Genomic DNA, 15,052 nt, shown 5'->3' on the forward strand with positions numbered 1-15,052 from the left:
AGTTTGACAAACTCATTATAGGAAACTTTTATAGGAGCTAGCCTTTGCAACCAATGGAAACAGAGCTTGGAAAGGATTTAAACACAGATGGAGTATATTCAAAGACGATTTCACTTTTATAGATCTTGCAAGGAAGCCACACTAGTGGACTTAACCCTGAGCTCTGTTACTTTAGAGGTACCTACCAGTAATCTCTTTATTACAAATATCATTTCTTGATATCAAGGAAACATATGTAATGATGCAAAACATTACCATACCATTTGACAACTCTATGGTAAACACCAAAAACATACTATTAGTTGGCCCTTGAAACTGGTATTAGATTTGTGGCACAAAAACTGACTGCTACCAGCCAATTTAACAGAGATCTGTTATCCTGGTTAATTGATGTCTGCTTTCAAGACAGGCCCTGATATCACCTAGGCTTCATATTAACCCACAAATATCCCTACCCAGAAAAAACGTTTTTGAATAATTTAATTCAACAAGGAGGAAAATTGTGCTTTGAGTTCAAAAACTTTAAACACTGAAGGGGATTTTTTTGAACCACCTTCTTCTGTACCCAAGGCTCTTCATTTTATACTTTCCAAGAGACCTGAAAAGTAGTAAGAGCAAGTTGCTCTTGTAGTCTGCAGTAGCTCCTCTGGGGGATAAACCAGATGCAGAAACTACACAGAGAGGTGGAGGCCCAAGACTAGCTAATGAAGACCTGAGGAACTCCAGCCATTTGATTTACCCTAATGGAGGTACCAGACATGGAAGTGAAAAAGCTGTCTTGGATGGCCCAGCTCCAGCAGGCTCCACACGGAGCAGCTAGAAGTAGCTTCTCTGTGCCCTTTTCAGATTTCCTGACCCACAGAATTATAAGACATAACAACACAGTCGTTTTTTGAAGCCACTAATTTTTGAGGTAGTTTGTTATACAGCAGTAAAAAACAGAAACAAACAAAGAACACTCCCAAACCCTGAAGGAAAGAAACTTCTGAAACCATACCACAAATTGACCTGGTAAGACAGTTACCAACATCACCAATCTTGTAAACACGTTGCTTCTGCGAGCGCTCTGCCAGCCAGTTGGCTGCTTCCCACCTGTGTCCTCAACTTCTGACTCCACGGTTGTGCAAATGCTTCTGCTTGGTGGAACTTCGGTCACAGGTCTAGGAACAAGAGGCTGGGAAACATAAGCTTGGAGATTCTAATTTGACAAAGGAGACTCCTGCAGTGGAGAGTCACCAACATTTGAAGAAGCCATACAAGAGTCTAATAAGTACCTGAAAGTTTTTTAACCTTAAGAACTGTCCTACAAAGTCAAAAGAGTTTGATAGTCACACCCAAAGGCTTTATTTTTACTTCTGTTATGATTTATTTTATTATTTTTGTCTTATTCTTAAAAGTGTATTATTCTTATATCCCTCCCATACCCCCACCGCACCACTCATTTCAATTCCTACAGATTAAGGGCCGATGTCAGAAGAAAGCTGCAAAAGTACCTGAAAGCAGCAGGCACAACAGTTCTGCAGAAGTGTGCAAATTTGGGTAAAGCTTTAAGGTCCTTTACAGGCTCTAGAACAGCTTAACTTTTCTTTTGCCTTTTAGAGGTGGCTTATTCTGTCTCCGATTTTAGAAATCATCCCATAGTTGTCCTAACTTCCATTTTTTAAGCACATTTATTGAGGTATAATTTTATAGGCCATAGAATTTACCCATGGTAGGTGTACAATTAAGTTGTTTGTTTATTTATTTATTTATTGTAAATTTATAGAGCTGTACATTTATAAAACCATCACCATAATCTAGTTTTACAACATTTCATCACCAGAAGGTTCCCTCATGCCTGTTTGCAGTCCCTCCTACCCAACTCTAGGAAATCACTGGTATGCTTTGTGCATATGTAGATTTGCCATTTATTGACATTTCATATAAATGGAATCATAATATCACATTCATTTTTAAAAGAGAAGAAGATTCATTATTTGTTTTTACATAAGTAATACATGTTAGCTCTTGAAAATTTAGAAATACATGTTTAAGAAAGGAAGAAAAAATTTAAAAAATCAATTATAACCCCATTACCAAGAGTTAATGACAAGCAATATATTTGTATACAAAAAAAAGAAAAGAAAAACAGAGAGAGAGAGAGAGAGAGAGAGAGAGAGAAGGAGAGATAAAGAGAGAGAGAGAGACAGAAGAGAGACAGAGAGAGAGAGAGAGATCTAAATCCTTTATTGTGGTCTGCAGACCCTGCATGATCTAGAGTCTTTCAATGTTATCTAATGCATTGTTCCCACACCTCTCTCCACATTCCAGTGAAAAAAGTTTTATTTCAGTTTCAGAAACATTCCAAGCTCTTTGAAGATGCTATTCATCTTGCGAGGAATTCTTCCTCACCCCCTGAATAACTAGCTCTTTCTCTTCCTTTAAGGGACTGTATAAACAAACCTCATCTCCACAGAAAGGTCATCCCTGACTGTCCTGCCTAAATTAATCACAGACTCACTCTTCTCTGTGTAATGTTTCCTTCATACCACTTGATTGAATAACTACCAATCTGAAGTTATTTTATTCATTCACCTGTTTGCCTTTTTGTTTGTGTTGTCTTCTCCACTTGATTGTAAATTCCATGAGGGCAGAATGGCCAATATCAATTATGTTTAATATCCCTAGCACTTCTCATCAAGCAGATAAGTATTAGTGGAATGAATGGGTTGAATAAATCTTCTCTGTATCACAGTTTCCTTATTAGCAAATGGGAATAAAATTCACCTTCGTCATATAATTTTTGTGAACACATAGTAAGTACTCAATAATTTATTACACTGTTGTAATTCTTTTAGAATCTTTTGGGAAGACTTTTTTGATTGCTTTATTCCCTTTGGACTTTTCAGTTTTATTTTGGTTTGGCAATTTCCTTCTCTTGGAACATCCTCTTACTTTGGGTTGTTTCATTCTATCCCATTCAATGTAGCTGGTGTAGTAAGAAGGCCTGGAGTCTGATCGTCCTACCCTCTACCCTAACTAGAAGACCAAGGAGAATTCAGAGTGGGGCCCAAGATTCAGAAGATAGGAAACGTGGAGATATCTTAGACCAGTGACTCTATGCTTTCAAGAGAAATGCTTCCTTTCCCTGTTCCCCTTTTTCCTTGGCTTTATCTTCCTGAGTGTCTTCTCCACTCTAGAGGAAAGTTTTCATGGTGCCTAGGAAAGGTCAAGTTTGGCCTGTTTGTTGTGAGGTTTGAGACAACAGGGATCAGAAAAATTACTACGAGATCACCTGAGATTCAACTCAGCGCAACAGATCCAAGCGTATACCTAGGGGATCAAAGATATACTGTAGCAAAGAACACTGTGCATTATCTTAGCTTCTCTATGCATGTTTCTTTGTGAGGTTTGGAGGCAGACTATTAACCACGGTCAAGATTCTCCTACTCACTCTCTCTCCATCAGGGACATGACTGACATACAGAATTTTCTATTTTTTCCTCTAATTTCCGGTCTATCCCAATGACCCTACTCTCCTACTATTAAGTTAGGACAAGAAGTGTTCATTTTAGGATGAGGAAAAAGTTCTAGAGATCGATGGTGGTGATGGTTGCACAACAATGTAAGTATACTTAATGCCACTGAACTGTATGCTTAAAAATGGCTAAAATGGTAAATTTTATATTAGAAAAAATACAAAATAAAAATTCAGTATATTTCTGTCCTCCTTTTTGTTCTACCCTAACCAGGAGGCAAAAAGTAGGAATGGATAAAAAGATACTGAATTGGATTTGAGAGGCTTGAGTAAGTTGAAGAGACTAGACTGAATGAGCAGCTGAGTTTTGCATCCTTCAGAAATAATTCTACATCTTAATTTTCCCTTTACCTAAAATGTCAGCGAAGAAAACACATGGCAGCTTCTCAGCATTGCTCCTGCATAACATTTATGACCATTTCCTCACCCATGTAACTGGCTGGACAATCGTACCTTTACAATGTATAAATCTACACTTGAACTTCATAATGAACATGGTCATATTTCCCTTCTCTATTCCTATACACTAGTGTGAAATTAAAGCTACAATCTAAGAAGTTTACGGTATTTAATTTTTATACAAAGAGGAAATGTATATCTGCATTAAAAAGATAAAATTCTATGTCTGCATAGTCCTCAAAAAATTGTTCTGACATTCATCAGTGGTGCTATTGAATATGGATAGAATGATCTAAAACCATTAAGTATTGCTTACTCATGCCATTGCATTACAAATTTTATGATGAGAAAAGCAAGCTTGAGTGAACGCATGCAACACTAAATAATGTAACTCTAAGCCCCAGAAGTCCATGTCACTAAAACCCTGCAAAAAGGAAAATAATTTCTGAATAGTCAGTGGAAATAAAATTATAGCTTAGTTATCTTAGTTCTGTGTTTATATTTTCACAATCAGTGTCTCTTCTATTTTTATATTGTTTAAAATGATTTATATTTTCCTTTACGAATATATATATATATAGTTTTTTCCAATATTGGTTATTTAATATTGCTTAAATTCTATGTACTAGAACAACTAATTTTGCTGTTCATAGCTAACTTATAACATGAACACTTGGGCAATATTATAAAGATCTGGAACTGTTATACAATATTCCTTGATTGGAAAAGGTAAATAAAGGTCCCATAGGGAAACTGAATTCAATACCCTTCTTTGAATTCTGAAAGTTGTTTATTTGTTGCTATGTTGGTATTTTTTACTTCTCTTGTTTTATAAATATTTTCGTACTTTGAGCTCCTGTGGTGGGTAGGACGGTATCTTGGATGTTCAATAAACATCTACAGTTGACTATTGGTTAGTTAAAGCAAAAATGGGGGAACTACATCACTCAATGATAAGCTACTAGCTAGAAGTAATGGTTCATAAACATGTTTGGCTAGGAGAGAAGCTGGATGTACTAGAGTATGTACAATTGTACCCAGAATGGAGAAACAGGAGAAGAATGCCAACAGAAATATAAGCACCAAGAGGAAAAACAAACAAACAAACAAACAAACAAACAAACAAAAACTGGTAAAAGTCAAAAGACAAGACTGCCTAGGCAGGGTGTTATTGCCTAAATCCAAAAAAGGGACTTCTTCTTCCCCTCTAGGAGACAGGTACCAGGGAGAGAGGAAAACTAACTTTCACAGTAAGATCAATGAGTACAACAGGTGATCTAAGAATGACATTATTTGCTAGGACAAAAGGGATACATTTGGACTAAGACATAGTCTCAGCCCTCCAGAGAATACAATCATTTTACTACGCTGTGATTCAACTTCCGTCTGTATAGTTTACTTAGTGTGGTGGTTTACTCTGTGTCAACTTGATTAAGCTGGATTACATTTCCCCAAATCCACTTCCCTGGAGGATTCCAAATTAGAGTTGGCCAAAAGAAGAACTTGTGACAGATTGGAAGGTGGCTGTAAAGCAGCAACCATTATCCTAAAGTTCACTGTGGTTAGATGCAGGAAGAGACAGAGATAGAGGATCAGAAGGGTCCAGCTTTGTCCTCATTCTTCTCCAATCCACAGCTGGCTTTCCGTCCCAACTCCTGAACCTGTTGACCAACAAGAGTCCCAGATGTTTGGCAGGTGAACCACAGAGGTGGCAGCTGAATGGAGGCACAACTTCCCCTCGATCTCCCCAGGAGTCTTCCCTGTACAGACCTATTTTGGCAGCTGGACATGCTTGGTTTCTCAGATTGACTCATTAGTTACTTACTACCTTTCTAATCTTCTAATACACCTTTTAGATCTTCACTTCTCTAGCTCCTACTACAATTGTGTACGGTCTACTTCCTATAAAAAAGAAAAAGAAGGAATTCTTCTCCCGTAACTTGTAGTGGTTCTGCTTCCCTGACTGAAAAAGTTATCAATTTCAGAAGAGACTGAGCTGACTGAAAAATTCTGAAATAATTATTTTTGGCTTAAAGTCCCCATTTAAGAATTTGTTGCTTTTAGCAGAAATACATAAAATTAAGAGGACTCTAACAATCATCTGGTGTGAAGTATGAAATGACTCTCATTAGATACCTGCTGTCAAAGATCTTCCAAACTAATTAGGGAGACGTAAGATTTACCCAAATGGATTACATGGCTATTATGCATATGTGTGGCAGACATCATTATTTGGCTAACTGAATTGCTATTCACAACCCCTTTCTCATTTGTACTTTCCAGGTAGGAGTGGATACTCATAGGTAACAGAAGTCTGGTCCAGTGAGACAAAAATAGGAAGCCTGCTGGGTGTGACTTTGGGAACAGCATTGTTTTCTAATCAAAAAGAGATGGATCTGGTTAGCCTATAAGGAATGATACAGTGGTGAGTTTCCTGCTGGGTTTTCTTCTGGCCTCACACATGTTGTGTTGGGTGCTGGAGAAGCCAACAACTGGAAATAACAACAGACACAAACACAAGAAAACACAAGTCTGCTCTCTCTAGCCAGTGAAGAAGGAGAGGGGCAGCCTAGCAAGACAGAAAAGTTTTAGACAATTACTACCCTACTTTAACCAAACACCATGGAAAAAATTGTGGTCCTAACTCCATGACAAAAGAAGGAAACTTGGAACTTCAGGAGGGAAGAAAGAACAGTCAAAAGAGTAAAAATATGGGTGAATAATAGACTTTACTTCTTCCCTTTAGTATTCTAAATTATGTTTGATGGCTGAAGCAAAAATGATAACCCTGTCTAATGTGGTTCTCACTGTAAGGGAAATATTTAAGACAATCATATTATAAATGGTGGAGGTTAAGGGACTTAAAGGGAGGTAAGGTTTCTACACTTCACTCAAACTGGTAATATGTCAACAGAAGTAGGCTATGATAAGTTATGTATGTATGATGTAATAACTAAAGCAACAACTGAAAAATTTTATACAAAGTAATACACTCAAAAACACTATGGATAAATCAAAAGGGAATTCTAACAGAAGTTCAAATAATATACATGAATGTAGAGAAAAGGAAACAAAGGAAAAAAACCCAAAAAAATCAAATGCCAGAATTAAGCCCTAACATATCAATAATTACATTAATGTAAATGGTTTAAATACACCAATTAAAAGACAGAGATTGGCAGCATGAATTAAAAATATGACCCAACTATCTGCTGTCTACAAGAAACATACTTCAAATATAAAAACACATTAGTAAAAAGAGGCAAAAAGTAATATCATGAAAACATATATTAAAAGAAAAATGAATAGCTATATTAAACAGGTGAACTAGATTTTTTTTTCTTTTTAAGGAGGGCGCAGCTCACTGTGGCCCATGTGGGGATCGAACCTGCAACCATTGGTATTATTAACATAATGCTCTAACCAACTGAGTTAATTGGCCGCATCGGTAAACTAGATTTCCAAGCAAGACAGATTACCAGAGACAAACATTAAATAATGATAAAAGGGTCCATTCATTAGGAAACCATAGCAATCCTAAATGTATAGACACCAAACAAAGAGGTACAAAATATATGAAGCAAAAATTGATAGAACTGAAAGAAAAAAATAGATAAAACAACAACTATAGTTGGAGATTGCAATATCTCTCTCAACAATTGATAGGACAACTAGGCAGAAAAATAATGAAGGATATAGAAGAACTCAATAGTACCATCAACCAGCAAGATATTATTGACATTTATTAAATATTCCACCCAACAAAAGCAGAACATAAAGTCTTTTCAAGCACCCATAGAACATATACAAGATGGACCACATCCAGGGCCAGAAAATAATCCTCAAAAAACTATAAAATAACTGAAATCATATAAAGTGTGTGCTTTGACCCTATTTGCAGATAACGTGATTGTTTATGTAGAAAATCCTAAGAAACCTATTAAAAAACAAAAAACAAGAAACCTCCATAAAACTAGTAAGTGAGTTCAGCGAGGTCTCAAAATACAAGATAAACATACAAAAATCAATTCATATATTAGCAACGAACACCTGGACATTGACATTAAAATTACAATAGTTCCAAAAAATTAGATACTTAGTTATATATCTAACAAACCATATATGGGCTTGTATGCTGAAAACTACAAAATGGTAATGAAAGAAATTAAAGATGCTCTGAATTAGTGGAGAGACATACTGTGTTCATAGATTAGAAGATGCAACCTAGTAAAGATATCAATTCTCCCCAAATTAATATGTAAGTTTGACATAATTCCTATATAAATCTCAGGAAGATTTTAAAAACATATATAGACAAGCTTATTCTAAAATGTTATGGAAAAGCAAGAAACTAGAACAGCCAGAAATTTATTGAAAAACAAGAATGAAGTGGAAGGAATCACTCTACTTAGTTTTATAATTTACTACAGAGCTTCATTAATCAAGACAGTGTGGTAGTACTTCAGTAATCAAGACTGTGGCCCAGAAAGAAAGACACAATGGTCAATTGAACAACATAGATAAATAAGTCCACACAAGTACAGCAAAGTGATTTTTGACAAAGATAAAAAAGCAATTCAATGAAATAAGGATAGTTTTTTCAGCAAAGGTGCTATAGGCAAAAAAAATGAACCTCCATCTAAACTCCATACCTTATTTAAGACAAACAAACAAACAAACAAACAAACCTCAAAATGGATCATAGATTTAAATATAAGATGTTAAACTATACATGACTTTTAGAAGAAAACATAGGAGAAAAAACGCTTTGGAACCTAGGGCTCAGTGAAAGATTCTTAGACATGACAACAAACACATAATCTAGAAAAGAAAAATAAATTGGACTTCATCACAATTATCAACTTTTAGTCTGTGAAAGATCATGTCAAGAAGATGACAAGACAAGCTATAGATTGGGAGAAAATATTCACAAATCATACCCGACAAAAGATTCTTATCTAAAATATGCAGAGAATGCTAAAAACTGAATGGTAAAAAAAACCGTGATCCATTTAGAAGATGAGCAAAGGACACGAAGAGACATTTCACCAAAAGATGACATACAGATAGTAAATAAGCACATGAAAGGATGTTTAATATCACATCTACTAGAACAGTGAACAGAAAACATAGTGGTAATTACAAATGGTGGTGAAGGTGTGAAAATAACTAGATCTCTAATACATTCATTGTTGATGGGAATATAAAATGGTACAGCCACTCGGAACACAGTTTGCAGTTTCTTGAAAAACTAAGTATGCAACTACCACATGACCCAGTAATTGCTAATTGCATTCCTGGGTATGTATCTCAGAGGCATGAAAACTTACAGCTACACAAAAATTGTACATGAATGTTCATGGAAGTATTATTTGTAATAGCAAAAATCTGAAAACACCCAAAATATCCTTCAACAGGTTAATGGTTAAACAAATGGTGTCAATCTATACCATGGAATCTAGTCAGATATAAAAAGAAATGCACTATTGATATAGGGAACAACTTGGATGGATTTCAAAAGCATTATTAAGGTGAGTGGAAAAAGCCTATCTGAAAAGGTCACATACTATATGATTCCATATATAATGGAATGAAACGACAAAATTTTAGGGATGGAGAATGATTAGTGATTACCAAGCGTCAGGAATTGTAAGGTGGAGGGGGATGAACTGACTATAAAGTTGGTAGCACTAGAGAGATAGATAGTCATGGTGATGAAGATGAAGAAATGAAAACATTGTAGAGGCCACGTGTTAAAATACACACACACACACACACACACACACGAGAAAACACTACATAATATTGTATTTCTCTGTCTCTGGTAGACTGTTTCCTAATAACTTGCTAATAACTATAAACACAGCAGATTTTCCTTGCCTTAAGCAATTCCCGTCCCTTGATTCTTCAATATATAAATATTTTTTTCACTTTTTATTTTGAAATAAGTGCAGATTCACAGAAAGCTGAAAAAATAATACCTAACATTCCTGTGTACCCTTCACCCATTTTCCCCAGTGGTTACATCTTAACTAACTATAATACAATGATGAAACTAGGAAATTGACATTGTACTTGTATATGTATAGTTCCCTGCTATTTTTATCACATGTGCAGATTCCTGCAATCTCTATCACAATCAAGATACAGAACTACCCCATCACCATGAATATCTCCCTAGTGCTACCACTTTATCCTCATCCCATCCCCCTCCATTTTACAATTTCTAACCCTTGGCAATCATTAGTCATTTCTCCACCCCTGGAAGAACCAAAGGCACAAAAATAATTAAAGAAATTATCGTTATTAGCAGGCTTATTCACCAGAACAAGGGATCATTCATTGCATTTTCCAAGCCACACCTTTCAGGCACCTAACTCAGGAAGTGAGAACACGCAGGATAATGAGACAGAACGTACAAGGCAGAATATGAAGATGATGAGGAAAGAAAAAAGGCGCGCGCGCACCCCCACCCCCCCCCAAAAGCCAGTCAGAAGAGTAAAGAGCAGCGTGGCTCACAAACGTGGGGTAAGAGAAGCTTTAACTGAGACCGAACGTGGAGATGTAAGAAAGAAGCCAATCAAGTGTCTGAGACGAGAAGTAATTACAGGGAAGTAGTGCTGTGATGTTAAAAAAAATCCCACTGGAACAGCCCACAGGGAAGGCAACTGTCAAATCACGTCCTGGCCCAGCTTCTTTCCAGCTGTTCTGATGACCAGGCAAGCCTCATCAATGCTTCTCTTATCCGTCATGTCTGAGAACAGCTCTCCTCAATGGTAAACCAGCTCAGCAGTGTCTCAAATTGCTGCCTCCCAAACTAGTACATCTCAATTTTTCCCCTCCTAAGGGCCAAAGTTCCAAATGATTATTAATTTCTGGGGGAGCTAGGCCTAGACCAGATTTATGACACAGGTGACTGAATTAGCTCTTTGATTAATGCGTTTTTTTTTCTTCCCCATATTCTTGTTAACATTCCCATCATGAGGCTTAAAATATCACTCATGAGAAAACGTTCAATAATTGCTGTTAACACCAATAATTTGAAGGTGTGTTCCAGTGCGGATTGATGTATATTATATGTAAAAGATGTGAAGGAATGGATTAGCATTGCTGAAGTTGGGGGATAAGTATCAGATCTCATTGAGAATGATTTCCATTAAAATGGTTACAACGAATGTATTTGTAGTTAATGAAAAATGTCAGTGTTTTTTAAAGGGTTACATACATGAAAAATCCACAAAGTCAAAACAAATATAAATACCCTCAAGTGTCTTATCTGCTTCAACCTCCCAGTGCTCTCATTCATTCAACAAATATTTATTGAGAAAAATTTCACTGCATCCTGCTAAACGCTAGGAACTGATCACAGAAACAGTGCCTGCTTCTAAGTAGTTTAAAGACTGTCAGTAAGATTGTAGATAAGAAATTATGCCACAGTAAGATGAGGACAGAAGCTTTTCCAAGAGGAGATTTTTGGGTTGAGTCTTTTAGGACTAGAAGGAGTTAAACAGAATGGGCTGGTGGTGGGGACAAGCTGGGGAATGGGGTGGGGTAAAGGGAGGTTGTTAGGAAATTTGAAGCTGGGAATACTTTCAAGTCCAAAGACAGAAGGTAGAAGAGTGCTGGGCTGCTTTTACTTCCAGCATCTTTTTCTAATTATAAGCTGTTCTGCCTGCTGCGCTTTTGGCCCCCTGCTCCACCTAGAGGTGGTGTGGCATCACACAAAAGGGGACTGGAGAACAGACTAGCTGGAATGCTGCCTTGACTGCTTGACTGGATCTGTGATTCTAGGCAAGCTGCTGAACTTTAAGCCTTTCTCATCTGTAAAATGGGGATAGTAACACCCAGATTAAATGAAAGAATGTAAATCAAGCTCCTGCCTCAATTCATTTAGATCTCCTTGCCCCTTCCCTCTTGCTTCAGTTGTTTTGAAAATTGTATTCTTCTTACAACTTTCTCATTGCTCCTTTAATCCCTATCTTGTCATACTTCTGCTGGCGTCCCCACTAGGAAGGCTGACTATGGGGGAGGGGTGAATCAAACACAGCTAGAGAGGAGCACAGCCTTTCACTAGTTCAGAAAAGCAATCCAAGTGGCTTTGATGAGCCCAATCCTCCTTCCTCTCCTCCTCCTCCCCTTCCATTTGCAACTGCTGCTCCCAGGGATCCTGGGCTTTTGTTCTCTGGAGGATTAAACTACCACCTGTTTTGCCCTAACTTATTGTTTACAGGGTATCAACCATTGTCTACAGACTATCAAATTGAAATTGCCAAAACTTAAAGATAGCAAGAGCTAAGTTTGTACCTTTTTAAAAAAATACTAAAACATCAATACTTTTCCATCTTACCTCCACTTCTCATTTCTTTTCTGAGGACCGCCCCCATCACAATCATCACTCCATCTGTCCTTACTGGTACTATTATTTAACACTAATAGTTACCTTTTAATATTAATTGTAATTTATAATTTACCTATTTTGTCTGTCTTCCCTACTTGATTTTAAGTTCCTATAGTAGTTCTGTAGTAGCCTCGGTATCTGTAGTTTCTCAAAATTAAATATGCATAAGAATCACCTGGGGATCTTGTTAAAATGTAGATTCTGACTTAGCAGGTCTGGGGAGGGCTGAGTTTCTTCTAACAAGCTCCCAGGTGAAGCTGGTGTTGCTGGGCCCTGGACCACGCTTGAGGTTACAAAGCCTTACATGGCTTAGAACAAAGGAGGTGCACAAGAAATGGTTGCTGGATGATTGATGCCTTCGTCTCTCCTACTCAGTGTCTGGGAATTTTCGTCAATACATCTTTCTCCACTTTTTCCTGGGCACGATTTATGACAAACACCTGACAGTTATTTCTTTGTGTACTTAGCTGTGCTCTTCCTTGCCTTTTCAGTCACCAGTCTCATCCAGAAGTGGGTCATGCAGGGCGTACAATCATAACCTACAGGCTCTTTCTACTGTCATCTACTTTGTAGCAAACAGTAACTTTTAAAAGAATCATGTTTACCGCTTACTTGCTCAGCAACTATAGTAGCTCCCAAATATACCTTTTATCAAACTCAAAGTCAGGATGAGAAGTTTCAAAACATTTCTCCAACCTTTCCCTCTCCCTTGCCAGTCAGTTTCTCTTTTTGCACCACTTGGAATCCTCTGCATGTTGCTGAGGTATGATTTACTCTTTGGAACTCCTTGCAGGACAATATGCATTGGGAATGTCTTTCCTTTTAAAGGCATGTGTATCTCCTTCAAAAAATTATTCTCAATGTTTACCTACTTAAAGCTTTTCCTCATTTATTCCTAGTTATGAGTCCTTCATATAAAGGAGTATGAGGTACATACTATTTATATTTTTATATTCTTATGCTTTTTTCGTATTTTCATTCTCTTTTAAATGCTTGCTATTCATGGTTGTATGCCCAGCACCTGAGTGCCTGACTCAGAGTAGCTACTTTTTTGGGAGAGTTCAATGAAGGATGAAACAAAACTTAAGATTAATTTTTATCAATTTTCAAAATACCTTATTTACTACATTTATTGGCAACTTGGGTGAATGTTAATGGTTAAAATTAGACAATTCTGGTGATGTAGTTCTGGTGCAATAAAAATATTAAAATATCAATTCACACCAGAAGGCTTGGCCTATTACTGTCAACATAATAAAAAAACGTATCAGCTAAAGGACCAAAAAATAAAATGACTTTAGAAATCCCTTGAAGGGTATTTAAATAAATAAGACATTTTTGGTTCAGTAACATTTCTACACTACCACTTACCAGCTGCCATTCTAGTAGGGAAATAGTAGGGAAATAAAATTTAGATGGCAGCTAAAATTTACTTAGGGCCCAAACCCACATCCTATCTAAAGGGCTATGCTTTCCTGTCATTGTTTTCTACCCATCACATTTTGCATTCGTTAGGATTGCATTTTCTTAACAGTTCTTGTGCTTTAAATTCAAAAGACAAGAAACGGGCTCTCTCATATTACAATTTCAAGGAAAAGTTGCCTGCAAGGCCCATTCAGCGAAGTGTAACAGGCCTACAAGCTGCACACCCTGCAACCGCCTCATGCTCCGATTTCATCTATGGGTTTTTGTACAGTTCTTTTTTGGATGGTGCAAACAGCGCAAGTGCAGCATTAAAGCCTCCCCACCCTGGGAAACGATGCAAGAACATGCAGCTTAGGCTGCCAGGTTCTCCCTAACATACAACCAAGGGCTGGAGGCCAGGATACCCGCCCCCAAACCCCGTGCACAACAATCGTTTCCTCCCTCCCCGCCTTTTACATACAGTACACATACAAAATACACACACGAAGAGCTGCCAGCGGGGCGGGCCGGGCTCCACCACTCCGCAAGCCGCAGGGGGGAGCTGCAGCAATAGTATCTATTTTCGCAACCCCCTTTTTCCTTCCTATCCGTCTCTCCCTCCATCTGGCAGTAACTATTAGGCAAAAGCGAACTGGAGGCTCTGGGGTCTTCTGTAGTTCTGCTTTGGTGCCACACACCTTACGCGGGTGCTGCGTTGTGCCCCCTTCCTCGGCGAGCAGTTGGTCTCGCCCTAGGGCTAGCGGGCGCCGAGCGGGAGCCGCGCGGGAGCAGCGCAGCAGCGGCGGCGGCGGCAGCGGCGGCGGCGGTTGCGATTTGGAGCCGTTGAGACGCCTCTGCGGCAGCTGGTGGCGCAGGTGGCTTGCGTGGACGCGGGCAGAGGCGGCCGGCCCGCCACTGCAGCCTCAGCGCCCGCTGCCCCGGCAGGTGAGCGGGCGGCGTTGACTCGCCCCGCCCCCCCTCGGTGGCCTCGCTCCTGGCTGTAGCGGGGAAGTGGCTGCGGCCCGCCCGGGAGCCGAGTGGCAGCCTGGGGCTGCAACCATCGAGAAGCAGGTTGGGGGGAGAGAGGTCGTGGGTGGATGGAGGGGGAACGTTCCCCTTTCTTTTGCCATCCTTTTTTCTCTCCTCCAGACCTCCTCCCTCTGGGGGCTTAAGCCCGGGGGAAAAAGCCAGAGGAAAGATGGGGCGGGAGAAAGGGAATTCGGGGCTGAGAAGCATCTCTGCCTCAGGTGGTGGCGTCTTTTCGGTGGTAGAGCCGTGGACCTGCTGAAGCCTGGAGGTGTAGCTCTGGGGCTGCGGAGGCCGCGCACTCGCGG

The 15,052-nt window shown here is 38.8% G+C and overlaps 1 protein-coding gene across 8 annotated transcripts in view; it reads left to right on the forward strand.

Moving 5' to 3' along the window:
* Positions 1-14,460: 14,460 nt before the first annotated feature.
* Positions 14,461-15,052, forward strand: part of PSIP1 (PC4 and SRSF1 interacting protein 1) — a 37,820-nt gene continuing 37,228 nt past the window's right edge. For 5 of the 8 annotated variants that reach the window (XM_074330358.1, XM_019739139.2, XM_019739142.2 and 2 more), the window contains exon 1: positions 14,461-14,663. The gene's annotated coding sequence lies outside the window, so the exon portion shown is untranslated. The remainder of the gene's footprint in view (positions 14,664-15,052) is intronic. The other 3 variants (XM_074330357.1, XM_074330359.1, XM_074330360.1) reach the window with 1 other exon arrangement.

Source organism: Rhinolophus sinicus, linkage group LG04, assembly GCF_036562045.2.
Source record: "Rhinolophus sinicus isolate RSC01 linkage group LG04, ASM3656204v1, whole genome shotgun sequence".
Lineage (NCBI taxonomy): Eukaryota > Metazoa > Chordata > Mammalia > Chiroptera > Rhinolophidae > Rhinolophus > Rhinolophus sinicus.